The sequence below is a fragment of the Rhipicephalus microplus genome, chromosome 4 (assembly GCF_043290135.1).
Source record: "Rhipicephalus microplus isolate Deutch F79 chromosome 4, USDA_Rmic, whole genome shotgun sequence".
NCBI lineage: Eukaryota > Metazoa > Arthropoda > Arachnida > Ixodida > Ixodidae > Rhipicephalus > Rhipicephalus microplus.
Window position 1 is genome coordinate 189646479 of NC_134703.1, and position 9707 is coordinate 189656185.

Below are 9707 nucleotides of genomic sequence, written 5' to 3' on the forward strand. Positions count from 1 at the left end.
GAAAGACATGTAATAATGTGCAACAGCTAAAATAAAGCGGTTTTACCGAAACGCAAGAACTGTTGAATTCCGCTTTCTCTCTTCTCCCGTCTGCCGAAATAGCTCAGTTGGGAGAGCGTTAGACTGAAGATCTAAAGGTCCCTGGATCGATCCCGGGTTTCGGCTTCCAAAGCACTTTTTTTGTTAAATCTGTCGGTATGCAAGTATTTTGCAATAATTCTAACGAGTGAAACGGTTACGCAGGTGAACACACATGCTTGATAAAAAAATGCTGATTCAGAATGCATCGCGGCAGTAGGCGTTGCAAAAGCACCGGAACAGCGTGAAAGACAAGCAATAATGTGCAACAGCTAAAAGAAAGCGGTTTTACTGAAACGCAACAACTGGTAAGTCCCTCTTTCACTCTTCTCCCGTCTGCCGAAATAGCTCAGTTGGAAGAGCGTTAGACTGAAGATCTAAAGGTCCCTGGTTCGATCCCGGGTTTTGGCGTCCAAAGCACATTTTTGTTAAATCTGTCGGTATGCAAGTATTTTGCAATCATTCTAACGAGTGAAACGATTACGCAGGTGAACACACATGCTTGATAAAAAAATGCTGATTCAGAATGCATCGCGGCAGTAGGTGTTGCAAAAGAACCGGAACAGCGTGAAAGACATCTTATAATGTGCAACAGCTAAAATAAAGCGGTTTTACCGAAACGCAAGAACTGTTGAATCCCGCTTTCACTCTTCTCCCGTCTGCCGAAATAGCTCAGTTGGGAGAGCGTTAGACTGAAGATCTAAAGGTCCCTGGTTCGATCCCGGGTTTTGGCGTCCAAAGCACATTTTTGGTAAATCTGTCGGTATGCAAGTATTTTGCAATAATTCTAACGAGTGAAACGGTTACGCAGGTGAACACACATGCTTGATAAAAAAATGCTGATTCAGAATGCATCGTGGCAGTAGGCGTTGCAAAAGCACCGGAACCGCGTGAAAGACATGTAATAATGTGCAACAGCTGAAAGAAAGCGGTTTTACTGAAACGCAACAACTGGTAAGTCCTTCTTTCACTCTTCTCCCGTCTGCCGAAATACCTCAGTTGGGAGAGCGTTAGACTGAAGATCTAAAGGTCCCTGGTTCGATCCTGGGTTTCGGCGTCCAAAGCACTTTTTTGTTAAATCTGTCGGTATGCAAGTATTTTGCAATAATTCTAACGAGTGAAACGGTTACGCAGGTGAACACACATGCTTGATAAAAAATGCTGATTCAGATTGCATCGCGGCAGTAGGCGTTGCGAGAGAACCGTAACAGCGTAAAGACATTTATTATTGTGCAACAGCTAAAATAAAGGGGTTTCACCGAAACGCAAGAACGGTTGAATCCTGCTTTCACTCTTCTCCCGTCTGCCGAAATAGCTCAGTTGGGAGAGCATTAGACTGAAGATCCGAAGGTCCCTAGTTCGATCCCGGGTTTTGGCGTCCAAAGCACATTTTTTGTTAAATCTGTCGGTATGCAAGTATTTTGCAATAATTCTAACGAGTGAAACGATTACGCAGGTGAACACACATGCTTGATAAAAAAATGCTGATTCAGAATGCATCGTGGCAGTAGGCGTTGCAAAAGCACCGGAACCGCGTGAAAGACATGTAATAATGTGCAACAGCTGAAAGAAAGCGGTTTTACTGAAACGCAACAACTGGTAAGTCCTTCTTTCACTCTTCTCCCGTCTGCCGAAATACCTCAGTTGGGAGAGCGTTAGACTGAAGATCTAAAGGTCCCTGGTTCGATCCCAGGTTTCGGCGTCCAAAGCACATTTTTGGTAAATCTGTCGGTATGCAAGTATTTTGCAATAATTCTAACGAGTGAAACGGTTACGCAGGTGAACACACATGCTTGATAAAAAATGCTGATTCAGATTGTATCGCGGCAGTAGGCGTTGCGAGAGAACCGTAACAGCGTAAAGACATTTATTATAGTGCAACAGCTAAAATAAAGCGGTTTTACCGAAACGCAAGAACTGTTGAATCCTGCTTTCACTCTTCTCCCATCTGCCGAAATAGCTCAGTTGGGAGAGCATTAGACTGAAGATCCGAAGGTCCCTGGTTCGATCCCGGGTTTCGGCGTCCAAAGCACTTTTTTTATTAAATCTGTCGGTATGGAAGTATTTTGCAATAATTCTAACGAGTGAAACGGTTACGCAGGTGAACACACATGCTTGATAAAAAAATGCTGATTCAGAATGCATCGTGGCAGCTGGCGTTGCAAATGCACCGGAACAGCGTGAAAGACATGTAATAATGTGCAACAGCTAAAAGAAAGCGGTTTTACTGAAACGCAACAACTGGTAAGTCCCTCTTTCAATCTTCTCCCGTCTGCCGAGATAGCTCAGTTGGGAGAGCGTTAGACTGAAGATCTAAAGGTCCCTGGTTCGATCCCGGGTTTCGGCGTCCAAAGCACATTTTCGTTAAATCTGTCGGTATGCAAGTATTTTGCAATAATTCTAACGAGTGAAACGATTACGCAGGTGAACACACATGCTTGATAAAAAAATGCTTATTCAGAATGAATCCGGCAGTAGGCGTTGCAAAAGAACCGGAACAGCGTAAAAGACATGTAATAATGGGCAACAGCTGAAAGAAAGCGGTTTTACTGAAACGCAACAACTGGTAAGTCCTTCTTTCACTCTTCTCCCGTCTGCCGAAATGGCTCAGTTGGGAGAGCGGTGGACTGAAGATTTAAAAGTCCCTGGTTTGATCCCGGGTTTCGGCGTCCAAAGCACATTTTTGGTAAATCTGTCGGTATGCAAGTATTTTGCAATAATTCTAACGAGTGAAACGGTTACGCAGGTGAACACACATGCTTGATAAAAAAATGCTGATTCAGAATGCATCGCGGCAGTAGGCGTTGCAAAAGAACCGTAACAGCGTGAAAGACATGTATTATTGTGCAACAGCTAAAATAAAGCGGTTTTACCGAAACGCAAGAACTGTTGAATCCCGCTTTCACTCTGCTCCCGTCTGCCGAAATAGCTCAGTTGGGAGAGCGTTAGACTGAAGATCTAAAGGTCCCTGGTTCGATCCCGGGTTTCGGCGTCCAAAGCACATTTTTGTTAAATCTGTCGGTATGCAAGTATTTTGCAATAATTCTAACGAGTGAAACGGTTACGCAGGTGAACACACATGCTTGATAAAAAAAGCTGATTCAGAATGCATCGCGGCAGTAGGCGTTGCAAAAGAACCGGAACAGCGTGAAAGAGATGTATTAATGTGCAACAGCTAAAATAAAGCGGTTTTACCAAAACTCAAGAACTGTTGAATCCCGCTTTCACTCTTCTCCCGTCTGCCGAAATAGCTCAGTCGAGAGAGCGTTAGACTGAAGATCTAAAGGTCCCTGGTTCGATCCCGGGTTTCGGCGTCTAAAGCACATTTTTGTTAAGTCTGTCGGTATGCAAGTATTTTGCAATAATTCTAACGAGTGAAACGGTTACGCAGGTGAACACACATGCTTGTTAAAAAAATGCTGATTCAGAATGCATCGAGGCAGTAGGCGTTGCAAAAGAACCGGAACAGCGTGAAAGACATGTAATATTGTGCAACAGCTAAAATAAAGCGGTTTTACCGAAACGCAAGAAATGTTGAATCCCGCTTTCACTCTTCTCCCGTCTGCCGAAATAGCTCAGTCGGGAGAGCGTTAGACTGAAGATCTAAAGGTCCCTGGTTCGATCCCGGGTTTCGGCGTCCAAAGCACATTTTTGTTAAATCTTTCGGTATGCAAGTATTTTGCAATAATTCTAACGAGTGAAACGGTTACCCAGGTGAACACACATGCTTGTTAAAAAAATGCTGATTCAGAATGCATCGCGGCAGTAGGCATTGCAAAAGTACTGGAAAAGGGTGAAAGACATGTAATAATGTGCAACAGCTAAAATAAAGCGGTTTTACCGAAACGCAAGAACTGTTGAATCCCGCTTTCAGTCTTGTCCCGTCTGCCGAAATAGCTCAGTTGGGAGAGCGTAAGACTGAAGATCTAAAGGTCCCTGGTTCGATCCCGGGTTTCGGCGTCCAAAGCACATTTTTTGTTAAATCTGTCGGTATGCAAGTATTTTGCAATAACTCTAACGAGTGAAACGATTACGCAGGTGAACACACATGCTTGATAAAAAAATGCTGATTCAGAATGCATCGTGGCAGTAGGCGTTGCAAAAGCACCGGAACCGCGTGAAAGACATGTAATAATGTGCAACAGCTGAAAGAAAGCGGTTTTACTGAAACGCAACAACTGGTAAGTCCTTCTTTCACTCTTCTCCCGTCTGCCGAAATACCTCAGTTGGGAGAGCGTTAGACTGAAAATCTGAAGGTCCCTGGTTCGATCCCGGGTTTCGGCGTCCAAAGCACATTTTTGTTAAATCTGTCGGTATGCAAGTATTTTGCAATAATTCTAACGAGTGAAACGGTTACGCAGGTGAACACACATGCTTGATAAAAAATGCTGATTCAGATTGTATCGCGGCAGTAGGCGTTGCGAGAGAACCGTAACAGCGTAAAGACATTTATTATAGTGCAACAGCTAAAATAAAGCGGTCTTACCGAAACGCAAGAACTGTTGAATCCCGCTTTCAGTCTTGTCCCGTCTGCCGAAATAGCTCAGTTGGGAGAGCGTAAGACTGAAGATCTAAAGGTCCCTGGTTCGATCCCGGGTTTCGGCGTCCAAAGCACATTTTTTGTTAAATCTGTCGGTATGCAAGTATTTTGCAATAACTCTAACGAGTGAAACGATTACGCATGTGAACACACATGCTTGATAAAAAAATGCTGATTCAGAATGCATCGTGGCAGTAGGCGTTGCAAAAGCACCGGAACCGCGTGAAAGACATGTAATAATGTGCAACAGCTGAAAGAAAGCGGTTTTACTGAAACGCAACAACTGGTAAGTCCTTCTTTCACTCTTCTCCCGTCTGCCGAAATACCTCAGTTGGGAGAGCGTTAGACTGAAGATCTGAAGGTCCCTGGTTCGATCCCGGGTTTCGGCGTCCAAAGCACATTTTTGTTAAATCTGTCGGTATGCAAGTATTTTGCAATAATTCTAACGAGTGAAACGGTTACGCAGGTGAACACACATGCTTGATAAAAAATGCTGATTCAGATTGTATCGCGGCAGTAGGCGTTGCGAGAGAACCGTAACAGCGTAAAGACATTTATTATAGTGCAACAGCTAAAATAAAGCGGTCTTACCGAAACGCAAGAACTGTTGAATCCTGCTTTCACTCTTCTCCCGTCTGCCAAAATAGCTCAGTTGGGAGAGCATTAGACTGAAGATCCGAAGGTCCCTGGTTCGATCCCGGGTTTCGGCGTCCAAAGCACTTTTTTTGTTAAATCTGTCGGTATGCAAGTATTTTGCAATAATTCTAACGAGTGAAACGGTTACGCAGGTGAACACACATGCTTGATAAAAAAATGCTGATTCAGAATGCATCGTGGCAGCCGGCGTTGCAAAAGCACCGGAACAGCGTGAAAGACATGTAATAATGTGCAACAGCTAAAAGAAAGCGGTTTTACTGAAACGCAACAACTGGTAAGTCCCTCTTTCACTCTTCTCCCGTCTGCCGAGATAGCTCAGTTGGGAGAGCGTTAGACTGAAGATCTGAAGGTCCCTGGTTCGATCCCGGGTTTCGGCGTCCAAAGCACATTTTTGTTAAATCTGTCGGTATGCAAGTATTTTGCAATAATTCTAACGAGTGAAACGATTACGCAGGTGAACACACATGCTTGATAAAAAAATGCTTATTCAGAATGAATCCGGCAGTAGGCGTTGCAAAAGAACCGGAACAGCGTAAAAGACATGTAATAATGGGCAACAGCTAAAATAAAGCGGTTTTTTGAAACGCAAGAACTGTTGAATCCCGCTTTCACTCTTCTCGCGTTCCGAAATGGCTCAGTTGGGAGAGCGTTAGACTGAAGATCTAAAGGTCCCTGGTTCGATCCCGGGTTTTGGCGTCCAAAGCACATTTTTGGTAAATCTGTCGGTATGCAAGTATTTTGCAATAATTCTAACGAGTGAAACGGTTACGCAGGTGAACACACATGCTTGATAAAAAAATGCTGATTCAGAATGCATCGTGGCAGTAGGCGTTGCAAAAGCACCGGAACCGCGTGAAAGACATGTAATAATGTGCAACAGCTGAAAGAAAGCGGTTTTACTGAAACGCAACAACTGGTAAGTCCTTCTTTCACTCTTCTCCCGTCTGCCGAAATACCTCAGTTGGGAGAGCGTTAGACTGAAGATCTAAAGGTCCCTGGTTCGATCCTGGGTTTCGGCGTCCAAAGCACTATTTTGTTAAATCTGTCGGTATGCAAGTATTTTGCAATAATTCTAACGAGTGAAACGGTTACGCAGGTGAACACACATGCTTGATAAAAAATGCTGATTCAGATTGTATCGCGGCAGTAGGCGTTGCGAGAGAACCGTAACAGCGTAAAGACATTTATTATTGTGCAACAGCTAAAATAAAGGGGTTTCACCGAAACGCAAGAACGGTTGAATCCTGCTTTCACTCTTCTCCCGTCTGCCGAAATAGCTCAGTTGGGAGAGCATTAGACTGAAGATCCGAAGGTCCCTAGTTCGATCCCGGGTTTTGGCGTCCAAAGCACATTTTTGTTAAATCTGTCGGTATGCAAGTATTTTGCAATAATTCTAACGAGTGAAACGATTACGCAGATGAACACACATGCTTGATAAAAAAATGCTGATTCAGAATGCATCGTGGCAGTAGGCGTTGCAAAAGCACCGGAACCGCGTGAAAGACATGTAATAATGTGCAACAGCTGAAAGAAAGCGGTTTTACTGAAACGCAACAACTGGTAAGTCCTTCTTTCACTCTTCTCCCGTCTGCCGAAATACCTCAGTTGGGAGAGCGTTAGACTGAAGATCTAAAGGTCCCTGGTTCGATCCCGGGTTTCGGCGTCCAAAGCACATTTTTGGTAAATCTGTCGGTATGCAAGTATTTTGCAATAATTCTAACGAGTGAAACGGTTACGCAGGTGAACACACATGCTTGATAAAAAATGCTGATTCAGATTGTATCGCGGAAGTAGGCGTTCCGAGAGAACCGTAACAGCGTAAAGACATTTATTATAGTGCAACAGCTAAAATAAAGCGGTTTTACCGAAACGCAAGAACTGTTGAATCCTGCTTTCACTCTTCTCCCATCTGCCGAAATAGCTCAGTTGGGAGAGCATTAGACTGAAGATCCGAAGGTCCCTGGTTCGATCCCGGGTTTCGGCGTCCAAAGCACTTTTTTTGTTAAATCTGTCGGTATGGAAGTATTTTGCAATAATTCTAACGTGTGAAACGGTTACGCAGGTGAACACACATGCTTGATAAAAAAATGCTGATTCAGAATGCATCGTGGCAGCTGGCGTTGCAAAAGCACCGGAACAGCATGAAAGACATGTAATAATGTGCAACAGCTAAAAGAAAGCGGTTTTACTGAAACGCAACAACTGGTAAGTCCCTCTTTCACTCTTCTCCCGTCTGCCGAGATAGCTCAGTTGGGAGAGCGTTAGACTGAAGATCTAAAGGTCCCTGGTTCGATCCCGGGTTTCGGCGTCCAAAGCACATTTTCGTTAAATCTGTCGGTATGCAAGTATTTTGCAATAATTCTAACGAGTGAAACGATTACGCAGGTGAACACACATGCTTGATAAAAAAATGCTTATTCAGAATGAATCCGGCAGTAGGCGTTGCAAAAGAACCGGAACAGCGTAAAAGACATGTAATAATGGGCAACAGCTGAAAGAAAGCGGTTTTACTGAAACGCAACAACTGGTAAGTCCTTCTTTCACTCTTCTCCCGTCTGCCGAAATGGCTCAGTTGGGAGAGCGGTGGACTGAAGATTTAAAAGTCCCTGGTTCGATCCCGGGTTTCGGCGTCCAAAGCACATTTTTGGTAAATCTGTCGGTATGCAAGTATTTTGCAATAATTCTAACGAGTGAAACGGTTACGCAGGTGAACACACATGCTTGATAAAAAAATGCTGATTCAGAATGCATCGCGGCAGTAGGCGTTGCAAAAGAACCGTAACAGCGTGAAAGACATGTATTATATTGCAACAGCTAAAATAAAGCGGTTTTACCGAAACGCAAGAACTGTTGAATCCCGCTTTCACTCTGCTCCCGTCTGCCGAAATAGCTCAGTTGGGAGAGCGTTAGACTGAAGATCTAAAGGTCCCTGGTTCGATCCCGGGTTTCGGCGTCCAAAGCACATTTTTGTTAAATCTGTCGGTATGCAAGTATTTTGCAATAATTCTAACGAGTGAAACGGTTACGCAGGTGAACACACATGCTTGATAAAAAAAGCTGATTCAGAATGCATCGCGGCAGTAGGCGTTGCAAAAGAACCGGAACAGCGTGAAAGACATGTATTAATGTGCAACAGCTAAAATAAAGCGGTTTTACCGAAACTCAAGAACTGTTGAATCCCGCTTTCACTCTTCTCCCGTCTGCCGAAATAGCTCAGTCGAGAGAGCGTTAGAATGAAGATCTAAAGGTCCCTGGTTCGATCCCGGGTTTCGGCGTCTAAAGCACATTTTTGTTAAGTCTGTCGGTATGCAAGTATTTTGCAATAATTCTAACGAGTGAAACGGTTACGCAGGTGAACACACATGCTTGTTAAAAAAATGCTGATTCAGAATGCATCGAGGCAGTAGGCGTTGCAAAAGAACCGGAACAGCGTGAAAGACATGTAATATTGTGCAACAGCTAAAATAAAGCGGTTTTACCGAAACGCAAGAACTGTTGAATCCCACTTTCACTCTTCTCCCGTCTGCCGAAATAGCTCAGTCGGGAGAGCGTTAGACTGAAGATTTAAAGGTCCCTGGTTCGATCCCGGGTTTCGGCGTCCAAAGCACATTTTTGTTAAATCTTTCGGTATGCAAGTATTTTGCAATAATTCTAACGAGTGAAACGGTTACCCAGGTGAACACACATGCTTGTTAAAAAAATGCTGATTCAGAATTCATCGCGGCAGTAGGCATTGCAAAAGTACTGGAAAAGGGTGAAAGACATGTAATAATGTGCAACAGCTAAAATAAAGCGGTTTTACCGAAACGCAAGAACTGTTGAATCCCGCTTTCAGTCTTGTCCCGTCTGCCGAAATAGCTCAGTTGGGAGAGCGTAAGACTGAAGATCTAAAGGTCCCTGGTTCGATCCCGGGTTTCGGCGTCCAAAGCACATTTTTTGTTAAATCTGTCGGTATGCAAGTATTTTGCAATAACTCTAACGAGTGAAACGATTACGCAGGTGAACACACATGCTTGATAAAAAAATGCTGATTCAGAATGCATCGTGGCAGTAGGCGTTGCAAAAGCACCGGAACCGCGTGAAAGACATGTAATAATGTGCAACAGCTGAAAGAAAGCGGTTTTACTGAAACGCAACAACTGGTAAGTCCTTCTTTCACTCTTCTCCCGTCTGCCGAAATACCTCAGTTGGGAGAGCGTTAGACTGAAGATCTGAAGGTCCCTGGTTCGATCCCGGGTTTCGGCGTCCAAAGCACATTTTTGCTAAATCTGTCGGTATGCAAGTATTTTGCAATAATTCTAACGAGTGAAACGGTTACGCAGGTGAACACACATGCTTGATAAAAAATGCTGATTCAGATTGTATCGCGGCAGTAGGCGTTGCGAGAGAACCGTAACAGCGTAAAGACATTTATTATAGTGCAACAGCTAAA

General features: G+C 43.9%; 30 non-coding genes across 30 annotated transcripts; all 30 read left to right on the forward strand.

The window, feature by feature from the left end:
* The first annotated feature begins 92 nt into the window (after positions 1-92).
* Positions 93-165, forward strand: TRNAF-GAA (transfer RNA phenylalanine (anticodon GAA)). The gene has a single exon. It is a non-coding gene; the product is annotated as a tRNA-Phe (tRNA).
* Positions 166-416: 251 nt separating this feature from the next.
* On the forward strand, positions 417-489 carry TRNAF-GAA (transfer RNA phenylalanine (anticodon GAA)). Its single transcript has one exon. It is a non-coding gene; the product is annotated as a tRNA-Phe (tRNA).
* Positions 490-739: 250 nt separating this feature from the next.
* On the forward strand, positions 740-812 carry TRNAF-GAA (transfer RNA phenylalanine (anticodon GAA)). The gene has a single exon. It is a non-coding gene; the product is annotated as a tRNA-Phe (tRNA).
* Positions 813-1062: 250 nt separating this feature from the next.
* On the forward strand, positions 1063-1135 carry TRNAF-GAA (transfer RNA phenylalanine (anticodon GAA)). Its single transcript has one exon. It is a non-coding gene; the product is annotated as a tRNA-Phe (tRNA).
* Positions 1136-1383: 248 nt separating this feature from the next.
* TRNAF-GAA (transfer RNA phenylalanine (anticodon GAA)) lies at positions 1384-1456 on the forward strand. The gene has a single exon. It is a non-coding gene; the product is annotated as a tRNA-Phe (tRNA).
* Positions 1457-1707: 251 nt separating this feature from the next.
* TRNAF-GAA (transfer RNA phenylalanine (anticodon GAA)) lies at positions 1708-1780 on the forward strand. Its single transcript has one exon. It is a non-coding gene; the product is annotated as a tRNA-Phe (tRNA).
* Positions 1781-2028: 248 nt separating this feature from the next.
* On the forward strand, positions 2029-2101 carry TRNAF-GAA (transfer RNA phenylalanine (anticodon GAA)). Its single transcript has one exon. It is a non-coding gene; the product is annotated as a tRNA-Phe (tRNA).
* Positions 2102-2352: 251 nt separating this feature from the next.
* TRNAF-GAA (transfer RNA phenylalanine (anticodon GAA)) lies at positions 2353-2425 on the forward strand. The gene has a single exon. It is a non-coding gene; the product is annotated as a tRNA-Phe (tRNA).
* A 249-nt stretch (positions 2426-2674) lies between these two features.
* On the forward strand, positions 2675-2747 carry TRNAF-GAA (transfer RNA phenylalanine (anticodon GAA)). The gene has a single exon. It is a non-coding gene; the product is annotated as a tRNA-Phe (tRNA).
* Positions 2748-2997: 250 nt separating this feature from the next.
* Positions 2998-3070, forward strand: TRNAF-GAA (transfer RNA phenylalanine (anticodon GAA)). The gene has a single exon. It is a non-coding gene; the product is annotated as a tRNA-Phe (tRNA).
* A 249-nt stretch (positions 3071-3319) lies between these two features.
* On the forward strand, positions 3320-3392 carry TRNAF-GAA (transfer RNA phenylalanine (anticodon GAA)). The gene has a single exon. It is a non-coding gene; the product is annotated as a tRNA-Phe (tRNA).
* A 250-nt stretch (positions 3393-3642) lies between these two features.
* Positions 3643-3715, forward strand: TRNAF-GAA (transfer RNA phenylalanine (anticodon GAA)). Its single transcript has one exon. It is a non-coding gene; the product is annotated as a tRNA-Phe (tRNA).
* Positions 3716-3965: 250 nt separating this feature from the next.
* Positions 3966-4038, forward strand: TRNAF-GAA (transfer RNA phenylalanine (anticodon GAA)). Its single transcript has one exon. It is a non-coding gene; the product is annotated as a tRNA-Phe (tRNA).
* Positions 4039-4289: 251 nt separating this feature from the next.
* On the forward strand, positions 4290-4362 carry TRNAF-GAA (transfer RNA phenylalanine (anticodon GAA)). The gene has a single exon. It is a non-coding gene; the product is annotated as a tRNA-Phe (tRNA).
* Positions 4363-4610: 248 nt separating this feature from the next.
* Positions 4611-4683, forward strand: TRNAF-GAA (transfer RNA phenylalanine (anticodon GAA)). Its single transcript has one exon. It is a non-coding gene; the product is annotated as a tRNA-Phe (tRNA).
* Positions 4684-4934: 251 nt separating this feature from the next.
* On the forward strand, positions 4935-5007 carry TRNAF-GAA (transfer RNA phenylalanine (anticodon GAA)). Its single transcript has one exon. It is a non-coding gene; the product is annotated as a tRNA-Phe (tRNA).
* A 248-nt stretch (positions 5008-5255) lies between these two features.
* TRNAF-GAA (transfer RNA phenylalanine (anticodon GAA)) lies at positions 5256-5328 on the forward strand. Its single transcript has one exon. It is a non-coding gene; the product is annotated as a tRNA-Phe (tRNA).
* Positions 5329-5579: 251 nt separating this feature from the next.
* On the forward strand, positions 5580-5652 carry TRNAF-GAA (transfer RNA phenylalanine (anticodon GAA)). The gene has a single exon. It is a non-coding gene; the product is annotated as a tRNA-Phe (tRNA).
* A 246-nt stretch (positions 5653-5898) lies between these two features.
* TRNAF-GAA (transfer RNA phenylalanine (anticodon GAA)) lies at positions 5899-5971 on the forward strand. Its single transcript has one exon. It is a non-coding gene; the product is annotated as a tRNA-Phe (tRNA).
* Positions 5972-6221: 250 nt separating this feature from the next.
* On the forward strand, positions 6222-6294 carry TRNAF-GAA (transfer RNA phenylalanine (anticodon GAA)). The gene has a single exon. It is a non-coding gene; the product is annotated as a tRNA-Phe (tRNA).
* A 248-nt stretch (positions 6295-6542) lies between these two features.
* TRNAF-GAA (transfer RNA phenylalanine (anticodon GAA)) lies at positions 6543-6615 on the forward strand. Its single transcript has one exon. It is a non-coding gene; the product is annotated as a tRNA-Phe (tRNA).
* Positions 6616-6865: 250 nt separating this feature from the next.
* TRNAF-GAA (transfer RNA phenylalanine (anticodon GAA)) lies at positions 6866-6938 on the forward strand. The gene has a single exon. It is a non-coding gene; the product is annotated as a tRNA-Phe (tRNA).
* Positions 6939-7186: 248 nt separating this feature from the next.
* Positions 7187-7259, forward strand: TRNAF-GAA (transfer RNA phenylalanine (anticodon GAA)). Its single transcript has one exon. It is a non-coding gene; the product is annotated as a tRNA-Phe (tRNA).
* Positions 7260-7510: 251 nt separating this feature from the next.
* TRNAF-GAA (transfer RNA phenylalanine (anticodon GAA)) lies at positions 7511-7583 on the forward strand. Its single transcript has one exon. It is a non-coding gene; the product is annotated as a tRNA-Phe (tRNA).
* Positions 7584-7832: 249 nt separating this feature from the next.
* TRNAF-GAA (transfer RNA phenylalanine (anticodon GAA)) lies at positions 7833-7905 on the forward strand. Its single transcript has one exon. It is a non-coding gene; the product is annotated as a tRNA-Phe (tRNA).
* A 250-nt stretch (positions 7906-8155) lies between these two features.
* TRNAF-GAA (transfer RNA phenylalanine (anticodon GAA)) lies at positions 8156-8228 on the forward strand. Its single transcript has one exon. It is a non-coding gene; the product is annotated as a tRNA-Phe (tRNA).
* Positions 8229-8477: 249 nt separating this feature from the next.
* TRNAF-GAA (transfer RNA phenylalanine (anticodon GAA)) lies at positions 8478-8550 on the forward strand. The gene has a single exon. It is a non-coding gene; the product is annotated as a tRNA-Phe (tRNA).
* Positions 8551-8800: 250 nt separating this feature from the next.
* TRNAF-GAA (transfer RNA phenylalanine (anticodon GAA)) lies at positions 8801-8873 on the forward strand. Its single transcript has one exon. It is a non-coding gene; the product is annotated as a tRNA-Phe (tRNA).
* A 250-nt stretch (positions 8874-9123) lies between these two features.
* Positions 9124-9196, forward strand: TRNAF-GAA (transfer RNA phenylalanine (anticodon GAA)). The gene has a single exon. It is a non-coding gene; the product is annotated as a tRNA-Phe (tRNA).
* A 251-nt stretch (positions 9197-9447) lies between these two features.
* On the forward strand, positions 9448-9520 carry TRNAF-GAA (transfer RNA phenylalanine (anticodon GAA)). Its single transcript has one exon. It is a non-coding gene; the product is annotated as a tRNA-Phe (tRNA).
* Positions 9521-9707: the final 187 nt, after the last annotated feature.